The sequence below is a fragment of the Alligator mississippiensis genome, chromosome 3, assembly GCF_030867095.1.
Source record: "Alligator mississippiensis isolate rAllMis1 chromosome 3, rAllMis1, whole genome shotgun sequence".
Lineage (NCBI taxonomy): Eukaryota > Metazoa > Chordata > Crocodylia > Alligatoridae > Alligator > Alligator mississippiensis.
The window spans coordinates 241,348,554-241,371,471 of NC_081826.1; the positions used below are offsets into that span (position 1 = coordinate 241,348,554).

The 22,918-nt window shown below is 40.2% G+C and overlaps 1 long non-coding RNA gene across 2 annotated transcripts in view; it reads left to right on the forward strand.

Moving 5' to 3' along the window:
• LOC109282217 (uncharacterized) overlaps positions 1–21,682 on the forward strand; it is an 84,667-nt gene extending 62,985 nt beyond the window's left edge. For both annotated transcript variants that reach the window (XR_002089140.2, XR_002089142.2), the window contains exon 3: positions 21,582–21,682. This is a non-coding gene — a long non-coding RNA (uncharacterized LOC109282217). The remainder of the gene's footprint in view (positions 1–21,581) is intronic.
• Positions 21,683–22,918: the final 1,236 nt, after the last annotated feature.

A 22,918-nucleotide genomic window follows, 5' to 3' on the forward strand; every position in this document is an offset into this window, starting at 1 on the left:
ACATCCATTATCTTGCAGACTCCATCAATAGGAGATAGAATATTCTATTACCTTTTTCTATTAAAATCAGAATGGAGAACTAGCTGAATTTTTTATCCATGGCCAAATACTGAAGTCTTTACTCCATTGGTAGTTAGGCAAAAATAGGCTAGATTTCAATCAGAATGCAGACTGAATAAGGACCGAGTATAGTTAGGATAAGGATTCCAGTATTTAGTCTATACTTTTTAAATTTCTCCTGGAACATTATATAAAATTACATATGATTAATTTACATGGATGCATTTTATTTTCTAAGGAATAAGAATGAAAAGGGAGTTAAAGTGCACATGTGCTGCTGGTACATATCTCCAGTAGACACATGCTGAAGATCAGCCAACCACAGCCCAACTTTCTATCACCAGCTAATCAAGGCTATGATCCAAAGGCTTCAGAACCAGTGGGATCAATTCCATTAGTGAGAACAATACTAGGCTCCAAGCAATTCATATTGGATAGAAAATACACATCAAAATATGTACTGTAGTTTTTCTCTCAGATTGGTTAATTACCCCTACTGCAAAGCACAGATGCACATGTGCTCATGATCTTGAACTATCCTACTACACAAACTTGGCAGGAATTAGAGGTGTATCAATACATCAGTCCATATCATCTGGACTGATGTAGGGAAAATTGACATCATGGGCAATTGGCTTTTTTTGGCTGATGTGGCTGATAATGTTGGCAATAAATACCGTGTGCATGCGCCCATCTGCAGCATGCACACAGCCAGCCTGGCAGCTTGGAGCGCACCATCCAGTTGGTAAGTCTGTTGGAAAGAAGGGCCAGTGGGAGGGAAGAAGTGTGTGTGGGGGGGGGGAAGACAGAGGACCCTGTGGTGAGGGAGAGAGTGGGGCTGGGGCTGGGGCTGGAGCAGGTGCAGCCCAGCCAGGGCAGGGTCAGGTGAGGTGTGGGATGGAACCACGAGCGGCTCATCTGGGAAGTGTGGGGTGAAGAGAGGGGGTGGCTCCTGCCACTCTGTGCACCCCCAGGAGAGCACAGAGGGGGGTGTGCCCCCCTGATCTGTGTGCAGGGCGAGGGTAGGCTACCACTACAGGCTGGGGCTAAAGCCAGGGTGTATGGGTGCCTGGCTTTTCCCAGTGGGGGGCTAGGCTGGCTGTATTTCGGGTGGGCAGCAGTGGCAGTGCTGGGTGGGGGGCTGTGGTGGGCTACAGCCACCCCAGAATTCACCATAGCCCCCCTGACTTAGATGCAAAACTCCTTGGAATAGCCACACTTTTTAGTTTTCTAAACAACCTACATTTATTCCATAAATAGATTATGGAGAACTTCCTCCATGGTTTATGAAGTCTATAAAGTTGTCCCATTGACTCAAGCAATTAACCAATACCCAGGATTGTTTCTATAAATATGCGATATGAATGCAGTGTCAGGTGTATTCTTTGGTCTAATTCTCTTTATACACAATGTCCTGTTTTCCTGAATATAATAGAAATAAACAACAGCAGACAATTTACTTCCTCAATCTTCTCTCTGCCCACCAAGTGTTCCCCTCCAAAGTTCTGTGCACAAGAGGTTCTCTCTGTCTCCTCTTAGGAACACAATCACAACTGGCTCTCCAGGCTTCCTTATCTAACTCATGCAGGCTGCAAAATCAATATTTTAGTCCTTAAATTTGCAATCAAGGAAGCCCCTCAACCCACATGGCTTAGCTGTGATCTGGCCTGTGACTTAGGCAGTACCTTCACTGTTTGTAGCTTAATTGCTACTCTATTGAATTAACTTCAATTGAGGCTAAGTATAGACATTCAAAAATCGTAAGGCAGAATCTAAGTTATGCAGTTTGCTGTAAGCGACATAGGTTAGACAGGTTGTGGGGGGTGGAATGGCAGGCAGGTTCCCTGCTCTGGACAATGCCTGCAAGTTGGGGGTACTCCTGCATACCTCCTAGCAGGCTCCATGGGCTGCCAGAGACTACTAAGTGCAGCCAAACACCTGATTGGCTGCTGGGCATGGGCAGGCATTCCCACCTCCCCATGCTGCATTGTTTTTTAGTCACAGGCACCTGTCAGCTTCAAACAGGCAGTGTGTTGGGGTTGGGGGAGAGGGAGGAGGCGTCTGTGTCCCCGCATGAACCCTGTCATGAAGCACTCCACAGTATACACACGGACCTGACATTGAGCCCAGGAGAACCCCTGTGAGCAGACATAGCACCATTGAACCTAACTGGGCTGCTGCCTGTAGCTGACAGATGCCTGTGGCTGACCAATGATGTGGTAGGGAGAGGGAGGATTGCTTGCCAGTGTCCAGCAGCCCATTAGGGCTCTGTGCTACTGTGCCTGCTCACAGGGCTTCTCTGGGGCTCAGTGTCAGGTCTGTGTATACATTTCATTTTACTTGACTTTGTTTTTTATTTTCAATGAAAAAGTAGGGTGATGGGATAAAATATTTGGAATTTACTGTGGAGAGATGGCACTGGGTTGATCATAACTTGCCACCCTCCCTACCGTGAGGCAGCGTCTGCAGGTGGTCCCTGCCTGCTGCTCACTGCCGACTACAAATGGTGCTGCCATAGTCTCGGGAGGCACCAGTAATTCATGGTCAGTCAGTTAAAATCAAGTGACTCATTTGATGGGACAATATTCAGTTCTGTACCACTAAGGGATAAATACTATAGATTTTCCCTTTTTAAATGTTCAGTGAATTGCTGATATTTCTGTTATATCCTGCAAACACTCACAAGTTATAAATACTTCTAGTAATGATTATCTAATTTTTCTGTTTAAGGAAAGCCATTGTAAATGTAAACAGTAGTGCAATTCAACATTTATGAAATCCTTGTTTCCTTTTCTTTATAGAATTGCTTTAACAGGCATCCCTTGAACTATCCATTATTTATCTTCTTTTACATTTTAATGAACAGGGATATTGTGGAAAATTAAAATACCAAAATTGTCTCATTATCTCATCAATGAACTTGGCCTACAAGTTAAACCCAGGAGTGAAAATGAGTTTGGTGGCTTAAGATTAGATAATATTTATCTGCGCATAGTTTGGAAGAATTCTTCATATCTATAAGAGTGCTGTCTTGAATAACAAGGTAAGTCAAGTCCATGAAGTACATTAAATAATTATAGGAAAACTAGCTGGAATACAACAAGAAATGACATAAATCTTTACTGAAAAGTGTTCAAAACTTGGATTGAAACGATTACATTTTTTATTTTTACACATTTTTCTTCTGTACGTCACAGTTTTAACCAGGACTTGGCATAGCATAGAATACTGTGATGTGGTGAAAACTGGGAATTGCCAGGAAGGAATCTTGAGAGAGAATTTTTCTCATGAAATTTCCTGTCAAATTTCAGACTGAGAAAGAACAGGTAATCTTTGGAGACACAGTCAGTCAGTAGGATAACTTCCATCACTAGGACTGGCAGAACATTTTGAGGAAACTTTATAATGTCCTACTGTACTATGGTTGACTTAAATCAAGGCTGTCAGTGTGACACTCAAAACAGATTTGGATTTTGGTGTTCAAAGGACATTTTCCAAAAATCCTTAGGGTCTAATACAAAATCTGAGAGAGTCTTGCTTAAATCAGGATTGGGCCTGGAGGTAGTAAACATTGATTTTATCATTTTGAGGATAATATTTTCTGAATACTAGCATAGGTATACATTATCTATAGGAGATCCAACAGATTTTAATATTATCTTCTATTCAAGTAGTTTTACAGTTACCAAGATAAGTCACATTTTTCCATATACAAGAAGGAACTGAAACAGAATTGTGAACAGCCTGAGCCATTCAATGGCATCCATAACTTTTATGGGAGTAAGAATAACGAAGGAATGTTGAAAAATTAAAGTGCACAGTATAAATTAGAGCTGGGCATGGGTCTTACCAGTTAAGACAGTTGTATCTTATAGACTAACTCAATCATAGCTTTTGTAAGCAGTGGAGTCTGAAGAAAAGAAGCTGCTGCTGACGAAAGCTTATGCTATACATTTTTGAAGTAGTTAGTCTATAAGGTGCAAATCCATTTTGCCTTCTGTCTGACTCCAGTCTAACACAGCTAACTACCTGTCTTGCCAGTAAAGCCATCTATCCATAGATTACTAAAAAGGCATCACCTCGGAGTTTGCCAATAGGACTTGATGATGTGTCAAAAAGTGTCATGACATGAGGAGTGAAAATGAAAGACCAAACCCTTCAGCAGTTCTCACTGCTGGCAGCAGAGAAGCTAGTCTTCACCAAGAAGCGAAAGAATGATCCACTTTCTGACAGAACAATGCTGGAAAAGTAAATCTTGCTGAATTCCTCTAAAATTGCAGTAAGTGTGAGACTCATGCTGGACAATATTCAGTTCTGCACCACTAAAGCAAAGTCTTTGACACTGGCCATTCAGCACACAATCAGAGGGGACTTCCGTGAAAATTTAATATACATTCCTACATAAGAGAAACCATAATATTTCACCCAATAAGCCCTATATTTTTTTGACTATACACAATCAAACCCAAGCTCTGTAACAGGTTATCTTTATGATGGCAGGCAAGTCATTTAATCTCACAGTACCTGAGTTGTGACTATTTTTAAAATGATAATAATACTACCTCATCTCTATAAATTCAGTAAGTTTTATAAGGTCTTAACAGAAGACATATTTATAAGTTGGCAATCAAGGAAGTTGGTGAATATGACTTGATTTTTCTACATTATTCTCCACTCTCAGGTACAAAAATTGGCACGTGCATGCCCTGAAATTGGCATGTGCATCCCCTGGAAGTGCCAGCTATGAAACCGGAAGTGCTGGCAGAAGTGCATTTCTGGTTTTGCCAGCCTTCCCCACCCCCATGCCCAATGAGTGATCTGGTGCCTCACCAAGACTCAGGAAGCACCAATTGCCCATGAGTACAAAAATCATTAGCTTAATCTTTCAATTTTGAAAAACCTAAAGATATTGTATAACTTGGTAATAGTAGTTTGACTGTCAACAGACTATCCACACTACAAATCATTGGATAGTCAGTCACATAGGCGACTTGTAGGAGGGACATGGGGGGGGGGGATGTGCCCCTCTGAGATTGGCTGGTGGCTTCTGTGAGCGGTCACCACTTGCCACCCACCCCGCCTTTGCAACCAATGCCACGGCTGGCATCTGTGGGCAGTCCCCACTCACTGCTCGCCACTTGCCACCTCCCTTCACCGCTGCCGGTGTCTGGAGTTAGTCCCTGCTTGCCGCTCAATGCTTGCCCCCACCACCAATACTACCACTGGTGTCTGTGAGCTGTCCCCGCTCGCTGCTCACTGTTTACCATTCACCGCCTCCCCCACTTGCTGCCAACACCACCGCCAGCATCTGCAGGTGGTCCCTGCTCACCACCTGTCCCAGCCACCAGCAGGGGAGGTTCAGGATTGAGAGTGTGGTTGGGGGTAGAAAGGTAAGAAAGGTTTATTAGCTTAACAAAAACATGACTACACGTAGTATACTAAGACAGATAATGACAGACAATAATAAAATTCACATCGGCAACTTATTGGCAGTCCCTTCTGATGCCTGATGTATGAAAAGTTTCTCTTTCTACAAAGCTCAGCAAAGTCAGGCATCCCCGATCAGCACTGTCTGAGGGTTACCAGGAAGGACTCTGGTATTCTGTCCTTGGGCTCCTCGAGATCCATAGGCCCACTGATCCAGGTCAACAGCTAATTAGTAGTTCCTTTCACAGTGCTGTATCTTCTTTCTAAATGATTTCTGGATATGCCAGCCAATTTATAACTTCTGAGCTATGCTGATAACTTACAGACATTCAGATTCTTTTTACTTCATCTGTCCTTAGACTGACCAATAGCATTACAAGCCTTGCTTTCTTCTGATAAAATTAATTTTAACTATGCCACAGGGCCTACCATCACTTCTATAAGGCAGTTTCAGGAGACACCAGTCATTCATGGTCAGTCAGTTAAAGTTAAGTGACTCATTTAATGGGATAAATATAAAGAGCCAAATTCTGAGACAACTTTTACCACATGGAGCCCCTTAGCTATTGGGTGGGACATTCAATAGTGTAGAGTTGGATCTCCTAGTAATAGAATGTTGCAACCTTTTCAGCAAGAAAATAACAGGTCTTCATTAACCCACCAAATTGTTATGCTACTTTGCTTGCTAAGGTAGAGGAATGTCTACTTTAATCATTATCACATGTGTAGAATACTGGTGGCATATATCTTTGGTCTTTGCCCAAATGCAGGGTGTTCTGGTATCAGGAGTCCTTAATTAAAAGGATATTCAGTGACAAGCAAACTAACAGCACTTCACATTAAGATGAATTACAATACCTAAACACTTTATTGTATTTCTGCCAGTTCTAGTAACTATATAATTGCATCTTTATTCTGACATCCTTCTATTGATATCATAGATGCATTTTGGCATCTGATTCCAAAATATACTCCACAATTTGCTATGTTGAAAACAAAAGGGTACCAAGTAGATAAAACACTGGCTGTAAATGCAGTGTAAATATTACTGAGAAAGTATTATTGGACAATAGAACACATGCATCTCTAATTGCCACACAAAAAATTAACATGATATCTGAACATGGAAGTGACCTACACCCATGGTTCTGAACTTATAACATCTCTGCTTAATGAAACCAACAACTTACAATGTCCTCTCTAGGCAATCAACAATCCTTTGCAAAAGTCTTACTTCCAGGTCTGTTTTTCTTACCTTTTTCATAACATGTGCCTTCAACCCAGTATGTTACTCACCTGTCATGACCTGTTTGAGATACTAATCTATGGTTACCTGAATTGATTGTGTATTGCACATCAGTCTGAATCCTGTTGCCCTGGCTGTTTTTTTCTGGTACAAGGGAAAACAGTATTCTGAAAGTCTGAGCAGGTATACCACATGCATGAAATCACATGCAAATGGCAACAGGAGACATGCTGTATTAGAGATGGTGAACTAAGGTGCCCAAAGACCAAAAAAGATATAGGACATTCTGAACCTTCTCTCCCACTGTTTTCAACTGTTTCTTGCTACTACATTGTTCACTTCACTTTCAATTCCATATTTTAGACCAAGAGTTCTGCAGGAAGTATAGAAAAATAATGATAGCAACTCATAAGGAAAATGGGAAAGAGGTCCCAAATGCAGAAAAAGAGTCTGTATGTCACAAAAAAAATTGGTGGATGCCCTATGGTTGTGGCCTATGGGGCAGATATACAGAACAGTTTCATTTTAAGAATGGAGTGACAACTGTACACAAAGATCTGTCATAATCACAAGCTACTTATACATAGAAGTCCTATTGCAAGGAAAGGCCACTATAAGCTTCTGCTCATAACAGTCCAAAAGGAAGTGGCAGTTCTCAGGTACACTTCTGTTTTTGCTATTGGCTGGCTCAGCCTCATAAATGACTAAACTCATATATAAAAAATTTAATGCTTTCAAATTGCTATTCTGAATTTGTATTTATTGCAATACAACATATCCATTAGCACATCTATCACTGGTAAATTTGTTACTGCTTCAAATGTACCAGTATATAACATTGCAGCAATTTCATTTTACAAGCTAATAATGTACTGTAATGTAGCTTACAATATCATGTAGATGTATTTGATTAGGGAGGTTCTACAGTCAGTCAGGCTGAATAGTGGATTACATGAAAATCAAGTTTTTAACTTATTTACTATACAAATGAATAGCCTTGGTGCACAATAAATGTGTTAAATTAACAGGTGTATCATTTTCTTTTCTCAGCTATTCACTGAAGAGGAACAAATGTTAAGCAATCTATTTTGACTCAAATTGAAACACATCAGACTTACAATGTTTTTGACACTTGACATGTTTATTCTTTTAAGGAGAGTCATAATCACATTTAACTATTTTGTAAATTCACTTAACTGCTTTATTCTATTGACAACAATAACTTCTCAAGTGCAGGAGATGTGACATTAATGTGTTTTTCTGAAACATAGTAAAGAAAAAGTATAGATCCCTTGCAGATGAACTACAACATGTAAAATAAAATTTAAGAAGTCTTCAAAAAAGTTTGTGGTAAACTTTTCTGTTTCCAAACACTCAGGCCACATCTTTACAAGATGCTGACAGCACAGTTGTTACTGAGCAGTCATATAGTACTTATAAAACAAGTACTAAATGACTGCACAGCAACCTGAGTTACTACACAGTAGTACTGACAAACAGCTTCTTTGTGAAGCTGACTGTGCAGCAGTCTGAGACTACTGTGTAGTAGTGTTGCATCATGCTTTCTGCCACATGACACTACTATGCAACAGTCTTGGGCAACTGTGAAGTCAATGTCTCATGTATACACAGCCTCACTCACCATGTGTAGCATGGTATTACAATGACCATTGTGTGCATCATTGTAGAACAATGGTTCTTAACCAGTGTGTTGCTGAGCAACAAGGCCTACCACTAGCCGTTGCAGGGGTGGAGAGCTGAACAGTTTGGCTGGGGCAACAAACTCCCACTTGTCTTGCCCGGTAAGGGCAGGTGAGGGGCGGCACTTACCAATAAAAGAAGAGCTGGTGAGGTCAGAGTGGCACACATCATTGCTGCTGTGATTTAAGAGCACATGCATGCTAAGACTCCAGTGATGTCACAAGCCTGTGCCCGCCAAGGGAGTTTGAAAAGCAAGGGAAGCCAGTCAGAGAGAGAGAGGAGAGTGGCACACTGATGTACACCAACTCAGCTGGTATCCAGGTAAGCAGCTATGCCAGTCCCACAGACTGGAGACCCAGAGGGGCCTTGTAATAGAGGGTCTTCTTGGGGCTGATTTCCCAGTGGCCCACCCACCTATTTCTGAGCTAACTGCTCTCCTTCTTACCTGCCATGCCTTGTTAATTAATTGATGTTGATTAAGTGGGAGGCTGCCCATTTCTTCCCTGGATGCCAGGGGGCACTATCTGCAGCTCTGTTCCTCCCCTGCACCACAACCCAAGCCTTGCAGATGACATCCAGATGTTATCCATATCACCAGCACCACACTGGGCCCCAGAATCCTACTAGTTGAACCCCATTTAGATCCCTCCATTCAGGCAGCCTATTCTGCCTTCATTCCCAGCTGCATAGCTCCCTGAGATGCTCCTCCTTATGGGTGTGGTCCCCCCAGAACCTTTGACTCCAGTAGCCCTGGACCACCTCCAGGCCATTTGGAACCCCAGGCCCTCAGCTCTAGGTGTTCCTTGTGGTGGGCCCCTGGCCCTTCGACCCTTCCAGTCCTGGCCCCAGCATGGACCAGTTGGGGGATGTCAAGACAGGTTTGAGTCTATGGCTCCACTTTCTCACTGGGGTCCACTTTCCAGACCCTACAAAGGGGGTAACCCACCCCATTGTGGGGGCTAGGGGTTAAGGTGCCCTGACCCACCTTTCACCAGGGTGGTAACTGGCCTGGCATTTCCTGGGGGATCCCGCACCACTGAGAGCCCCACCAGGCCACCCACTCCTGGCAGGGTGCAGTTTTAGTTCATGCCCAGGACCAGGAGCCTCCTGACCATCCCCTACAGCTCCTCCCTTACTTCCAGATGATACCAGCAGCCCTGCAGCCAGATGATGCCGTTGCCTGGCCTTCCAGCAGCAAAATGCCCTGTTTATATGGGCAGCCCTGAATCTAAAACGGCTGCCCTAATCAGGCACCTGCTGGCTACTGTCTTCTGGCCCTTAAAGTGGCAGGCACAAACAGTGCCCTGCCACAGGCCTCCAGAAACCAAAAGGTGTAGGGCAACAGAGAGGAGAGTTCCATATGGACCCCAATGCCCTGGCACCAGAAGCATGACACTCCAGGGGGGAGGGAGAGAAGCCAGAGAAGTCTCATGCCAGAGTTCAGCTGTGGAAGGACCCCTGAAGGAGAAGTGAGAGATGTAAAAGTTTGAGGAGGAGTCCTGACTCCAAGTAGGAGCTGAACTCCACATACCAGATAATTGGGACACAATTGATTGCTGGTGAGGGGCACGCCCTCCAAAGGGACTTTGTTGATGAAATTGATACACACATACATGCACACGTGCGCGTGTGCGCGTGCGCACACACACACACACACACACACAGACACACACACACATATATATTTGTTCTTACCTGAATTAAGAGAACAGTAGGACCCAGCTTTCTGGGTAGACCCATGTTAGATAGAGTCCTTAGGCCAGAGGGGGACACAAATCCCATTTTACTGGGTTGTTTCATAGAGGTAATAAGAGAGAAATAAGGAAAAAGAGCTATCTGTATTCCACCGAGACTGACAACATCTGTGCCCAGCAAGCTCGGTTGGTGAGTGGACAGGGTGTAGGGGAGGTGGAGCTCCATAGGAACATCACTAGTGGGAACACGGTTCCAATAATCAGCATTAGCATAGAAGCTTCCCTTTTCTTCAACTTTTTTGTTTGTTTGTTTGAGGCCAAGACATGGCGGGCAAGTCAAGGGAGACATATCATGAGAGGGCAGCCTAAAGTACCCCAATGTCTACTGCAAAAGATGGACAAAAACATCACAACTTGGTCCAAGCACATGAGGCACCAGCTGCTTTGGTACCATTGGGTATATAGGGTGTCATAGAAACCTGGGTTGCTATGTGATCCTTTTAAGGCTTTGCAGAGTGCTGCACAGTATTTGTGCAGTTATGTGTGCAAACACCTACATATGATTCATAAGATAAAACCAGAAATTTCAAGTAGCAATCCATATAGTTAAAAGCATTCTGATTTGTTGTGCTCTTTCTGAGTTCTTTGTAACAGAACAATTGCATTATTGTATTTTTCTGTAGTCAAAAAATGAGGGAAAGCTAAGAGATGGCATTTTCCAAGGGGTACCTTAAATCTAATGAGGGATGTCTTGGTTCTAAAAAATTGAGAACTACTGCTGTAGAAGGAACAGTGATCCCTGCATATTGTCAGCTATGAATATAGGAATAAGGTAGGGTGTTCGCATAAGAATTTATTTAAAAGAAAGGTTTTGAATAGGTTTTGGTTTTCTTCAGTTTTTTTGGTCTTGAGTATTCTTGCACTGACTCTGAATGGTCCAATTGTTGGTGTGATAGCATGGGACCATTCAATTCCCTATTCTGCCATAAACTTCCTGTGCGACCTTGGGCAAGTTGCTTAAGGCTAGAGTTTTAGATGTATTTAAGTGCCTAAGGATGTGGATAGATGAAATAAGTATATCACTTTTAAAGAAGGAGGTTCATGTTTATTGAGGTTCAGCTAAATCCTCTGTCAATATTTTGTCTGTCCTTTCTATCCTGTAGTAAGTAGAAGCTAAACTACTTGTTTTATTGAGGGATAAATTATTATGATGTAGGTCTATTTTACTGCAGAATGGGAGCAGAGAGATGAAAAATTTGCAATGTATGAGCCAATATTTTCTTAAGAATGCCAAGTCCCTTTTAGCTCCCTCCTCCCTTCCATCCTTCCTCCTATTTAGCAGGATAATTACATCCTGTCTCCAGAGCCAGAGAAGTAGCAAGTGGGATTTGCTAAACTGCCTGGACACCTAACTAAACACCTAACTAAAATCAATGGACTTTATCAGAAGGGCCAGCTAAGCTGTATTAACATGGCTGTACTACTTCTGGTTTCATGGCTACTATGTCATGGCTATACTACAATCTAGCTTCATGGCTATACTACAATATAGCTACTACTTCATGGCTTCATATACTACTTTATGGCTATACTACCATTTAGTTTGAACCATTTAGACTTTGCGATACTATAGTAATGGAAACCATATAGGAGCCTAAGCAAGCCTTATCATTGTTGAGGCAACAATGACCACATTTGTTCCTGATTTATATCAGAATCAAACTTACCAGAATCCATTTTATTTGTAGGGGATAAGAATTTATAATATTAATTAGTCTTTGCTTTTATATTTCAGAGACACAAGGATTCATTTTTTTCTGAAGGACACTGTTTTTTCCCTTGAAATTCATGGCAAGTGTGTGTGTGTATGTGTGTAAACTTTTATAGTTTAAATCAAATAATTAAGAAATCATGACCCAAGTCATTATTGAGAAAGGACCAGGATCATTAATATGTTAATATAGCTTTACAATTATTTTAAAAAATTACTCTTGCCCCCTAATCTGGACTTGTACCTTGTAACACATTCCAACTGAGAGACAGGACACAACAGGAAATAGTTTACAATTTTTATGTGAAAGGGGACTATAACTGTCTCTTCTGTTTAGCTTATAGTACTCTGAGTTTTGCCAGTCTTTTATGCCATTGGGATGGGATAACTTCTAAATTAATTCACATCATTTACAAATTACCCACATCATAATTGGGGGAGGGAAAAATACATAAATTGCTTTGGAAATCTAAATCCATTAAGCATTATTATGAAAAATAATATTAACCTATTTCAATAGTCATTTTAGTGCAGTGGATCAGATGAAAAAAATTCCCTTAGGTTCTACAACAAAGGAGATTGGTAATTATTGGAGTTGTTGTCAGAGTTTTTGGAAAAGGAAGATAAATTAAAGGTGAGAATGAAATGAAGTATTTTTCTCTTTGAGGTAAACTGAAGTGATATGTGAAGGTGGCCTTTAAAAGGCCTTCTTTTATTCACTTGGGGCACAACTTCTCAGTGCCTGATCCAAAGCCTGTGGGTGCTTCCATAAAATCCACATTAATTGAATTGCTTTAGATCTCTTGGTTGGTATGTATTCATTTTCAGGATAAAATTTAATTTTAAATTAATACATTTGTTAAAAGAAGGCACTAAAATGTTCCAGATTTTTGCAACAAAAGACACACATTTTCCCCTTATCCATTTCATTAATCGCATATCGTTTGCTTTTTTAATATGCATTCACAGTGAGGTAAAACATACAATAACATACTTCTCTTTGTAACTATCCTCTGTGGTACTGTCATCACCCACACAACACCATGTGCATTTTTTTTTTCAGTACAAGACAAGGTTTTAAATAAAACTAGCCAAAGTATCTTTCAGACTTTGTTAGTATGATCTGATGAATGACATCCTTAGCTGGTACTTTCTCTATCTGCTTTAGTCATCATCTCCACTGAAAAATAAAATGAAAGGAGTTTGCTCAAAAAGAATTGCAATAGTTTATATTGACATTTTAAAGAGAAACAGTCTGCTTCTGCCCATCATGCTGAACGATATATATCATAAATAGTCTATGTTGTGAAAGGGAAATAAAATTCTCTGGGTGACTTAAATACTTAAAGGTTTTCAGACCAACTTAGTTAACAAAGATTTTCTTCAAAACTCTTTAATATGAAAGCAAATCTAACCTCTATCATGCCATCAGATGCCGCTATTTGGAACCCTTGTGCTTTGCAGAATTTCAGTTTTAGTAAAAAATATATTTCATATGTCAATATTACAAGTACTTTCCTTTCAAACATAAGCCTATTGTATCATGAAACCCTTAAAATTGTGTACGTTTATCTTGTCAAAGAAAAATGAATGTACTACTGAAATAAACTTTCTCCTGAATACTTGGTTATAGCTGCAGAAAAGAAAATAAACAGCAAATTCAATATTATGCTGCCTAATTTTTAATGCAAAGGTGTTACCAAAGCATTAGGTTCTTGAGTTGGTTGTTTGTGGCAACTCCTCTCAAACTCAAGTTGCCATCAACCATGCTATAAACACTGTCTCTGTTACTTCCAATCCCTGTAAATCAATAAAGTAAGACTCATTTTCTTCTGCCAGGAAAAGAAATGAATAGACACAGCATTTAGTTTGAACAGAGAGATAAAACAATAGTTTAAATAGGATTGAGAAGAAAATCTTTAAAATATTCTCAAAGAACAAATCCACAGGATAAAGCCATAGAACATAAAGAACAGAAATAATTTTAACTGAGGCAACATTTTCTCACTGAGTGCATGTTTTGCTTGATTTTATGCAAAAACCAAACGATGAACTCTGGATGTACTCTGCTCTGTGAAAAAATTAAAAAATGTCCCCATGACATTCAGTGCTTCCTCTGAATAATCCAAACAAGTACCATGTTGCTCAGAGAGAGAAAAAAAATATACAGAATATATACAATACAACATGCAGCCGAATAAAATGCGGGATTAAGGATGGCAGCAGCTGTAACTGAAAGGTTAGTGAATCAAATGGAAGAAATTAAACCTTTACAATTTTGTCTCTCTCACATACACACATGCACACACATACACACACAGAGGATTTATTTATGAAATGGTGTCTTCTAAACACAGAATCTTACATAGCAGAAAAGGCAATTAAACAGAACAGCATGAAGCTGTCAATCACTCCAACAAGCAACAAAAGCATCTACTATCAAAGCAAATAATGTAAATGTACAAAAAGTGCCTTCTATCAAAGCAAATAATGTAAACATGCAAAGAAAAATAAGGTTGTGTATCAAGTGTCATAAAAATGTAGAAAAATATTAACAACACCTTCTCAGATATATTTTTGTTTGCACGTTCATTTTACTAGATTAATTTGTCCATATCTTTGACATGGAATGTAAAAAACCAACAACACACATTAGTTTTCCTCAAGTATATTGGAGCAGCATGGTACAGTTAGGCTCTAGGGTTTGTGGGGATTTTTTCTTCTTTTTTTTGCTGCTGGTGTACAAATAAATTGACAGTCACAGCTTATCATCACTTAAAGATGCATGTGCATGCTGCAGTTTACTGAAACATGATTGGCTGCTACATAAATCAATCTGATAGAGATCAGTCCCATGAAGAAAAGATAAATCATTAGCCTGTGCTTTTGGAATGTAATTCATTTTAGATAGTGATTATTGATGATTTAATTCCACTGGTACATGTACATGTCTAGACCATACTTTTATATAAAATGTTAAAGCAACAGAATGTATTCACTCCAAGAAAGGGTATGAGGAAATAATTATTAAAACCATGTAAATACAACAATACAGATCTTACATGTAGAAAAGTTGGAAAAGTCAAAGTTACGGTCCTCTTAGGAACTATATTTCAGCTTTCTTGTGGATATCTAATACCTCCTGTCGCGGTAAATTGGGATAAGTTTTCAGCCTTCATAAATGACCCATGTAAATCCATACAGTGTGGCCAAATTATAGGTGTGCTGGATTTTGTATGCATACTATATTTTAAGTATAGGACGCACACTCAAACATCATAGGGCTTACATGGTTTATATGCCTTGTGTTGGCCATATAGGCAGAACCAAATTTTCCTCTTGACATTTCTTTGGCTTTTGTCATCAATTCAACTTGCAGACAAGCCTTTGGGTAGATACTTACACACTCCCACTACTGCTAATAAGAGGAATAAGATGCACTTCCACATACATTCCATGTATCCAGTTATTTGTCATAAAATCATTGTAAGCAGATGTGGAGAATGAGGCCAAGAGATAGACTGATTTTCTAAGACATCACAGTAACTCAGGTGTCTCTGATATACAAGCCTGTTCTCATTTCTCCAAATCAAGTGGCCAAGTAGCTATATGCAGACTTGGAGATCCAGTGCCTCATTAAGGAAAATGGCACATTCAAAATACTGTGTTGTTTCAAATTGTTTACAGTTCTGAACCTCCCCCACTCCCTGCTCCCTCCATAAATCTCTTTTTCAAATTTAGCAAAACTAAAAACATTTTTGTTTCATGCTTGGATAATTCAAACTCAAGATGAGTCTTGCCAAACTTTCCAGAAGTAGCCTTTAGGCTGAAAAGAGGCCTTATAAATTTCAGGGCATGACTTCACAAACAGCATTGGTTTCATATGCTAGCAGAAGGCACAATGGAGCAAATCAAGGGTGGATTAGCACTGTATTAGATAACATTTCTTCCTTAACTCTCAGGAAAAAATCTGTAACAGAAGTGAAAGGGGTACAAAGAGGAGTAACCTCCTTAATAGGAGGAACATTCATTCTTGAGGCCACTATCTTTTATTTGGATGCACAGATTTTGAGGAGAAATTTTCTCAGTGAGTATAGGACCATAACAAAAAAGAGACAGCAGCTTTTGAATATTGCCCATGCTATTTTTTGCTGGATTCACCTGCCACTGTTTAGGAACAACTATGGAGAAGACCCAGGGAGGTGTTACAAGTGTTAAGCATTACCATCTCTTGGCCTAGTTTTGTGCGTGGAAATCCTTATGTTCTGTAAGGAATCAGTTTTGCTCTACAGCCTCCCATCCTCACCCCCTTCTGTGCATTCTGTAGCATTTCATTTCCATGGTACTCCAGTGAAGGTGTACCTGAGCAAGACGAGGAACAGATGGGAGAGGAAAAATGACATGCTCTCACAAAACTGCCATTTTTCTGTGCCCAAGGAAGCTCTACATGCAATCTTCTACAGCCGTTTGAGTTGGTCCTGGTTGTTAAATGATTTCTGCAACTTCAACATAACTTTTAAAGACGTTGGAAGCGTGACTAGAGACACACTGAGATCCTGCTTGTGTGTCACTGATTCTATCTACCTAATGTAATTAATGCAGGATTACAACATATCTTTCTGTGGGGACAGAAATGATATAGCTACGTATAAAGCAACACAAATATTCTATGAACTAGATAATTATACAGTTTGTCTGATTTTATTATAAGTGAAGTTGACCCTGCTGAAAAGATTATGTTAACTACTATTAGGCTGTCAATATGCTTGGAATGAAGAGTTTACAGTGATTTTGGGAATTTTCCTTCATTGTGCAGACACCTTTTTCTGTTGGACTGTCCAGAGTTAAAAGTTGCTATTTGTTGGGCACTGAGTTTATGGAAGTCTCTGTGAATGTTACAAACTTTTTCCAAGTGATGTTTTACAGAATTACTTTTAAAAACCCCAGAGGGTAAATAGTATTCTCAGAATAAACAGAAAAATGCTGACCTTGTCAGATTTAGCTGCTGAAAGCCAAGCTGTTTTAAGACTTGGAGGATCAAGGGTCATGGTTATAAACAACGCAGATAAAAAAAAAAGAAAGAAAGAGAAAAAGAAAGAGAGCTAGCAGAAAAAAAACCCTGCACCATGAATATAAGTAATAAATCTATTGACCTTGATGGAAAGGGAATGAAATACTTATGCAAAAGAAGGAAAGAAGGAGAGAGAGAAAGAAGGAAGGGGAAAGCCCAAAAACTGTATTTGGAAAAAATGTTTCTTACAGCTTGTTTAAAGCCGGAAATGAGTCACTTTAGCTTCATATGTTTTTGGTTTAAAAAGGGGAAAAGGGTCAATGCTTCTTTGTTTTAAATAAGCTGGTCACTACTTCTGAAGTGTAACACGATAGGGTTCAAGAGCCTTAATGAAACTGGCATTTTACTGACACCCTGGGTTGCAGCACCTCTGCAGTTGCATGGTCATGTATTGTAATCCAAGGGAGTTTTATAAACAAAGGCAAGGCAGAGCGTGACTTTGTTCATGACCTTCATACCCTGGTGCTCCTGTGGCAGCCATATGGGCAGTGTGATGGCTAAATTTGCCAGTCCCTTATATACTTTCAAAAATTGCTGCTGCATGCAAGGACCTCCACCTTCAGGTTCACAGATGCGAATAGGAACCATTGCTCCAAACTCTATGCAACATCTCTTTCAAAAGAGATTCTAAATGGATGAAGTTGAATATAATTCTGTACAAAGCATAGAGCATTAGAAAAACTTTATGAAACAGAAACAATTTTATACATATTCCAATTCTGACTGTAAGTTAGAAGGGAAGCAGAATGTGAGAGAGGGTAGCAAAAATAAATTGTGTAGTTAGTTGCAGTGGTATTACTCTGGACAGCAAGTTGGGAAAGGGGAGACAACCTTGGTGTCTTTGGAAGAGTTGGTGCTGCCAAAAGAGGGAACTGCCAAAAAAAAAAGAAAGAAAAAAGAAAGATAGATCTCAAAGGTCTGAGTAGAGATACAGAGGAAGATGGGGGAAGCAGAAATTAGGTGGAAGAAAATTGAATGAAAAGACTAAATTCAGTTCTTCCTGTTACTTCAACTGTATTTCCATTTACAAAATCTTAGGTTCCCCATTTCTTCCACACAAACTTCCAGCTTCTTACCTGCATCTTCAAAACTTACCATATCATCCCTCATGTCTACTTTTCAGAGCTTATTTCTTGTCATTGCCGTGTCCAGGTTTGTTCTTCTGATTGCTTGCTTCCTGTGTCCCTTTGCTGATTCTATTTCTCCTTTTGATCTTCTGACTATACAAAAAGGGTCATAGAAAGCAGTATCTGTTAAGCATTCTTTTAAAACTGTGCCTGTTGGATAATACCCTAAACTATCTTCTCTCAGAGCACTACAAACAATGGAAAGACACAGACACAAGAGCATAGAGCATAGAGACATAGGGACAGCATAGAGACAAGGGACTCTTAGAGTAAAATGGAGAAAAGACTATTGCCACAATGATAGGCATGAGGAAGCTAGTTTTGTAATTCTTTCCTCCAACAATACTTAAAATGAAATCACTTCAGAATTATTCATTATGTAATAAAACCCAGATAAAAGATTACTGAGCAAATGGCTATTAGCCATTTCAGAGATGGCAACATGTTCATTCTTAGAAGCATCTTTTCAGCTGGGGTAGTATACAGATGGATACCAGGAGTTTTGAATTTCCACTGCAATTTCATCATTCAGCTCTGACTCTATCCATTAGTTCCTTTCCGCTCCTTGAACAATTTTGCATGGAACCAAAATAGATCAGTTTCTTGTAGACCTCTACTTGTAGCCATAAGAGCCATAAAAGAGGAAGCCATGACCTGGACTATAGAAATTATTAGCTGAGATGTGTCCTGGCATTTGAAATCAGGCAGAAGGAACAGAATAGATGGTGGAAGAGATTTTTGACTGGCTAAATGGAGAGAAAGAAAAGGTACAGAGGTTGGGATGCTGAATATATGAGGTTGCTCCAACACACTGTAATTACAGCGTGTTGGAGCAGACTCGATTAGTCAAGTCTGCTGGAGCATGGAAATTACAGCACTTCAGCAACCTCCAATGTCTAATGTGTCAGTGTCCCTACAGGTCAAAATGGTGGCACAGGTGCTTTATCTAAAGCTCGCTTGACTTTATCTAAAGTGCCCCTGCTACCATTTGGAAGTGCAGGGATGCTGATACATGAGATAATCTGGGGGCTTTAATTAGAGCAGTTCTTGGGGCCACTTTAATTAAAGCATTACCCCCTTCCCCCCCACCCATTCCTGGAACATGTGTATAAACACCCTAAGGTACCACCCTGCCCTACCTTCTGACTCACTTCAGACTAACAGTTTACCACATCTGAATGCTACTTTGCATTTGATGGTATCAGGAAAGGCGTTGGTTTTTATTCTGTTCAATAGACCATGTTGAAGCACTTCTTTCAAATCTTCAAATACTTTTTAGATTTTCTTCAGATAAATCCATGTTGACAGGGCATCGTTAAGGCAAGTTATTCCACTTATCCATGTGTTGGAAGAAAATGAACAAAATAAGAAAATACTCAGACCAAAGTCAAACTCTGTGTTACATTATAAGTGGATGAAAATTAATCTGCAGTTCATTTCTCCCTTTTGCAGAGTGCAGAAGGGTTTGCAATGTAAACCATTAACTATTTATTTTCTCCAAAACTGAAAGCTACCCCATTCTAGTTTGATATGTTTCGAGAAACTTTGAAAATACTAGGCCTGTCTGAAGCAGCAATTATTTGATTTGGCTTTGGATTTGGCCAATTAGGAGGGATAGTGATTCGATTTGGTGATTTGAATCACTGTCCCAGTTCGATTCTGCTGATTCTTATTTGGAGATTTGGCCGCCAAATCAGGTCAAATCTCCTCTGAATCGAATAGGTGGTTGTGGCAGTGTCAGTGGCGGGGGGGGGGTGTCGGCAGTGAGCAGGGCCCCACCCCCTGACCACTCCCCCAGTTCCCCCTATGGCTGCCCCACCCGGCCCCAGCACTTAAAAAAATAAAAATAAAAGCCCCACACTCACCGGCTGCAGCTGCAGCAATCGGGGCCTCTGGGGGCTTGTGGCAGAGCCCTCCCATGCATGGGGCAGCAGGGATTGGCCCCTCTTGCCTGGCACCCACACAGCAGCTGTTGCATCACATGGGTGCGGCCATGGGGCGGGGGTGGGGGAGCAGGTGGTGGGTGGAGCCAGGTGGGGGAGACACTCAGGGGCACTGGGGGAGCTGGTGAAGGATGGGGCCAGGCAGGGGTCCCCCAATGGTCTCCTTCTCCCTCCTCCAGCCCCCCCCACCCTCTACTTAATGGCACAGAGCCTGGGTCTGGCTTACTGTGGGGGTGAGCGGTGAATCTCCAAATCAATTTGGAGGCTTGTAATTCAATTCAGACCTTTTAATGGGTCTCCCAATTTGATTCAAATTTGGAGATTCATCCCCTGAATTGAGCCAAATCTCTTCCAAATCAAATCGGCACAGACCAAGAATATACCACTGAGCTTTGGGGGTTCCCTTGAGCCCAAGACACACTCTGTTGAGCCCCAGCCTTTTGAAGATAGTATATCTTTATTGAAAATCTTTAGATTAAGAGGTAAGTGGGTGGCTTTGTAGTTAAGGCACTGGCATGGGACTCTGGTTTCAAGTCTTGGCCCTGCCAAAACTCAATGTGTGACTGTAGATAGATATAACACCACAAACATGTGCCTAATTTTAAGTACTGAGGCCATCCTCTGACAGCTAACCATGTTTTTAAATATAATGGTAGATGGGGGGGCTTTAATCTCTCTTTGCTACAGGTCACCAGCTGTAAAATGAGGATAATAATTCTTTCTTTCTCCAAAACTTCATGCAGACTGAAATCTTTTTATTACAGAAAGTTTGTCCTATGATGTATTGTACATCACCTAGTACTAGTAGACTGTGACTCAGTTGGGGTGTTCAGATACTATGGTAAGACAAATTAATAATATTAATTTTCCACATCCTCACATGGCAAAGTGCCACTACAGTAAAATAATCTTTACAAACAGTCCATTTTTCTGGTCTATTTCCTAGACTTCCTATCTGGTTTACATTCACCTTCCTGTTTGGCTGCTACCCTACCATTTCTGACTGCTAGCTGGGAGAGGAGTTAAGCTGCTCCTTCAACAACCACTCATAATTGCTGCAATGTGAGGCAACTGGTGGACTAATGCACCTACCCTAAAGTTTGGCCTGCAGCTTGGGAACAAGATTGAATGAGTTTGAGTTCATGTTGTCCCATTTGTTAATATTTTACAATTTCTTTTGATAAATCCTTTTTTTCTTTTCCCCATTGTATCGTGGGGCCTCCCAGAGCTTAATTTATTATTTGACAGTTCTATGCCTGCTCCAAAGAATGGAGTTGCTATACTTTTCAAAGCAGGGTTAGAAAGTTTTATTCATATAGGAAGAGAAAATGTTTAAAAATAAAGAGGAAAGTTCACTTATTCTAGATTGCTGAGAACAGACAAATGTTGTGAATCATTGTTAGAATTCCTTAAACAAAATTAAGGCCTGATCAGTTCTCGAAGGGTCCTTACTTATTCCTGATAAACAGGCAACTTATTGTCCATGGCCTTGAAGGAGGTACAGTATAACTAATCTTTTACATTTATCTTTTTCCCCATAGATTCTTCCGGTAAGCATAATCACAGTGATAAATTCACTTGGTTTGTACAGACCTGAGATAGCAGACCTGAAATTCCTGACTGGCCTGAGGTCTCTAAGACTTTCAAGCCACTCTCTTGCTCTTCTCTCTTGATCATCAAAGAGCCCATGATCTAGCTCCTGCTTTGGATGACAACCAGAAGATTGCCAATTGTCTTGGAAATGTAAAATAAACACTTTTTTTTAACATAAGTTAATGCCATTGTTTATTGACTACTTACTCAGCTTGGATGTAATTGGGGTCATTAGGGAAACATAAGCAGCTCAGAGCCTGTCAATACCTGACCTTTAAAATATTCACTACCTTCAGTGTTACATGATGTTTAACAAGCCAGCCTTTTCATGTGAATGCAGCTGTTGTTGCCATGCAAGCAGGAATGGGGGTGCTGCTCCTTGCTGAAAACTTTTTTTTTTACTGGCTTTTACTTCAGTGATGGAACTGTAATACTTTGCAATGGAATAGAGTTTGACGGAAAATTTACTTTGAGTTTCCAGCCATTGGAAGAAAAATGAAAGCTAGAAGCCAGTATAACATGAAAGAAAAGCAAAACCAGGCAAGCAAGCAAAAAGGTGCCAAGATGAAACCTTTAACTAAAATGATCGTCATATATGATGACATTTGGTAAATGTAAATCAAGCCACCTTAAGGCTGTCTCTAGCAAAAATTTTAACTGGGGTTCTGATGACTGAGGGAATATTGAAGAATCTCTCATCAGCAGACCATAAAGAATTAAGCAAAAGCTATCACTAATCTGCAGATGTTATCAGGATGTGACTTCAGCACAACTATGCATCCCGATGGAGAGACAAAACTGCAGATGTTTAACAGATCATTGCAGAAACTAACCACAAACTATTCAATTTTAATTATTTAAATTTTACACAAAAGGGATATGCCACATCTTCTGCCGCTGCTGCAGGCAGAGTGAAAGGTAATGGTTCCAGTTAATAAAAAACAACTTTCTTGACCAAGCTAATTAAAGTTGTTAATATTTCTGAATAGGCTGCTTTATCAATGTTTTCACTACTAATAGTTTTTTTTTTTAAAAGAGACAACCCAAATTTAAAGAACATAGTAAAATGCACTCCTCTATTTTAACATGGTATGAAAATGAAAATGGGGTACATAAAGACAATGGATACACAAATAAACAAAATGGCATAAAAAATAAAGCACGAGAACAAAAACAAGCACTTCCACAGGATGTGTTAAAATATAAAAGCACTCCAGAATGATCCAGACTCCAGAATTAGAACTTTTGTGAACCCTGAAACAGAGAAAGGCACCTGAGTCCCTGT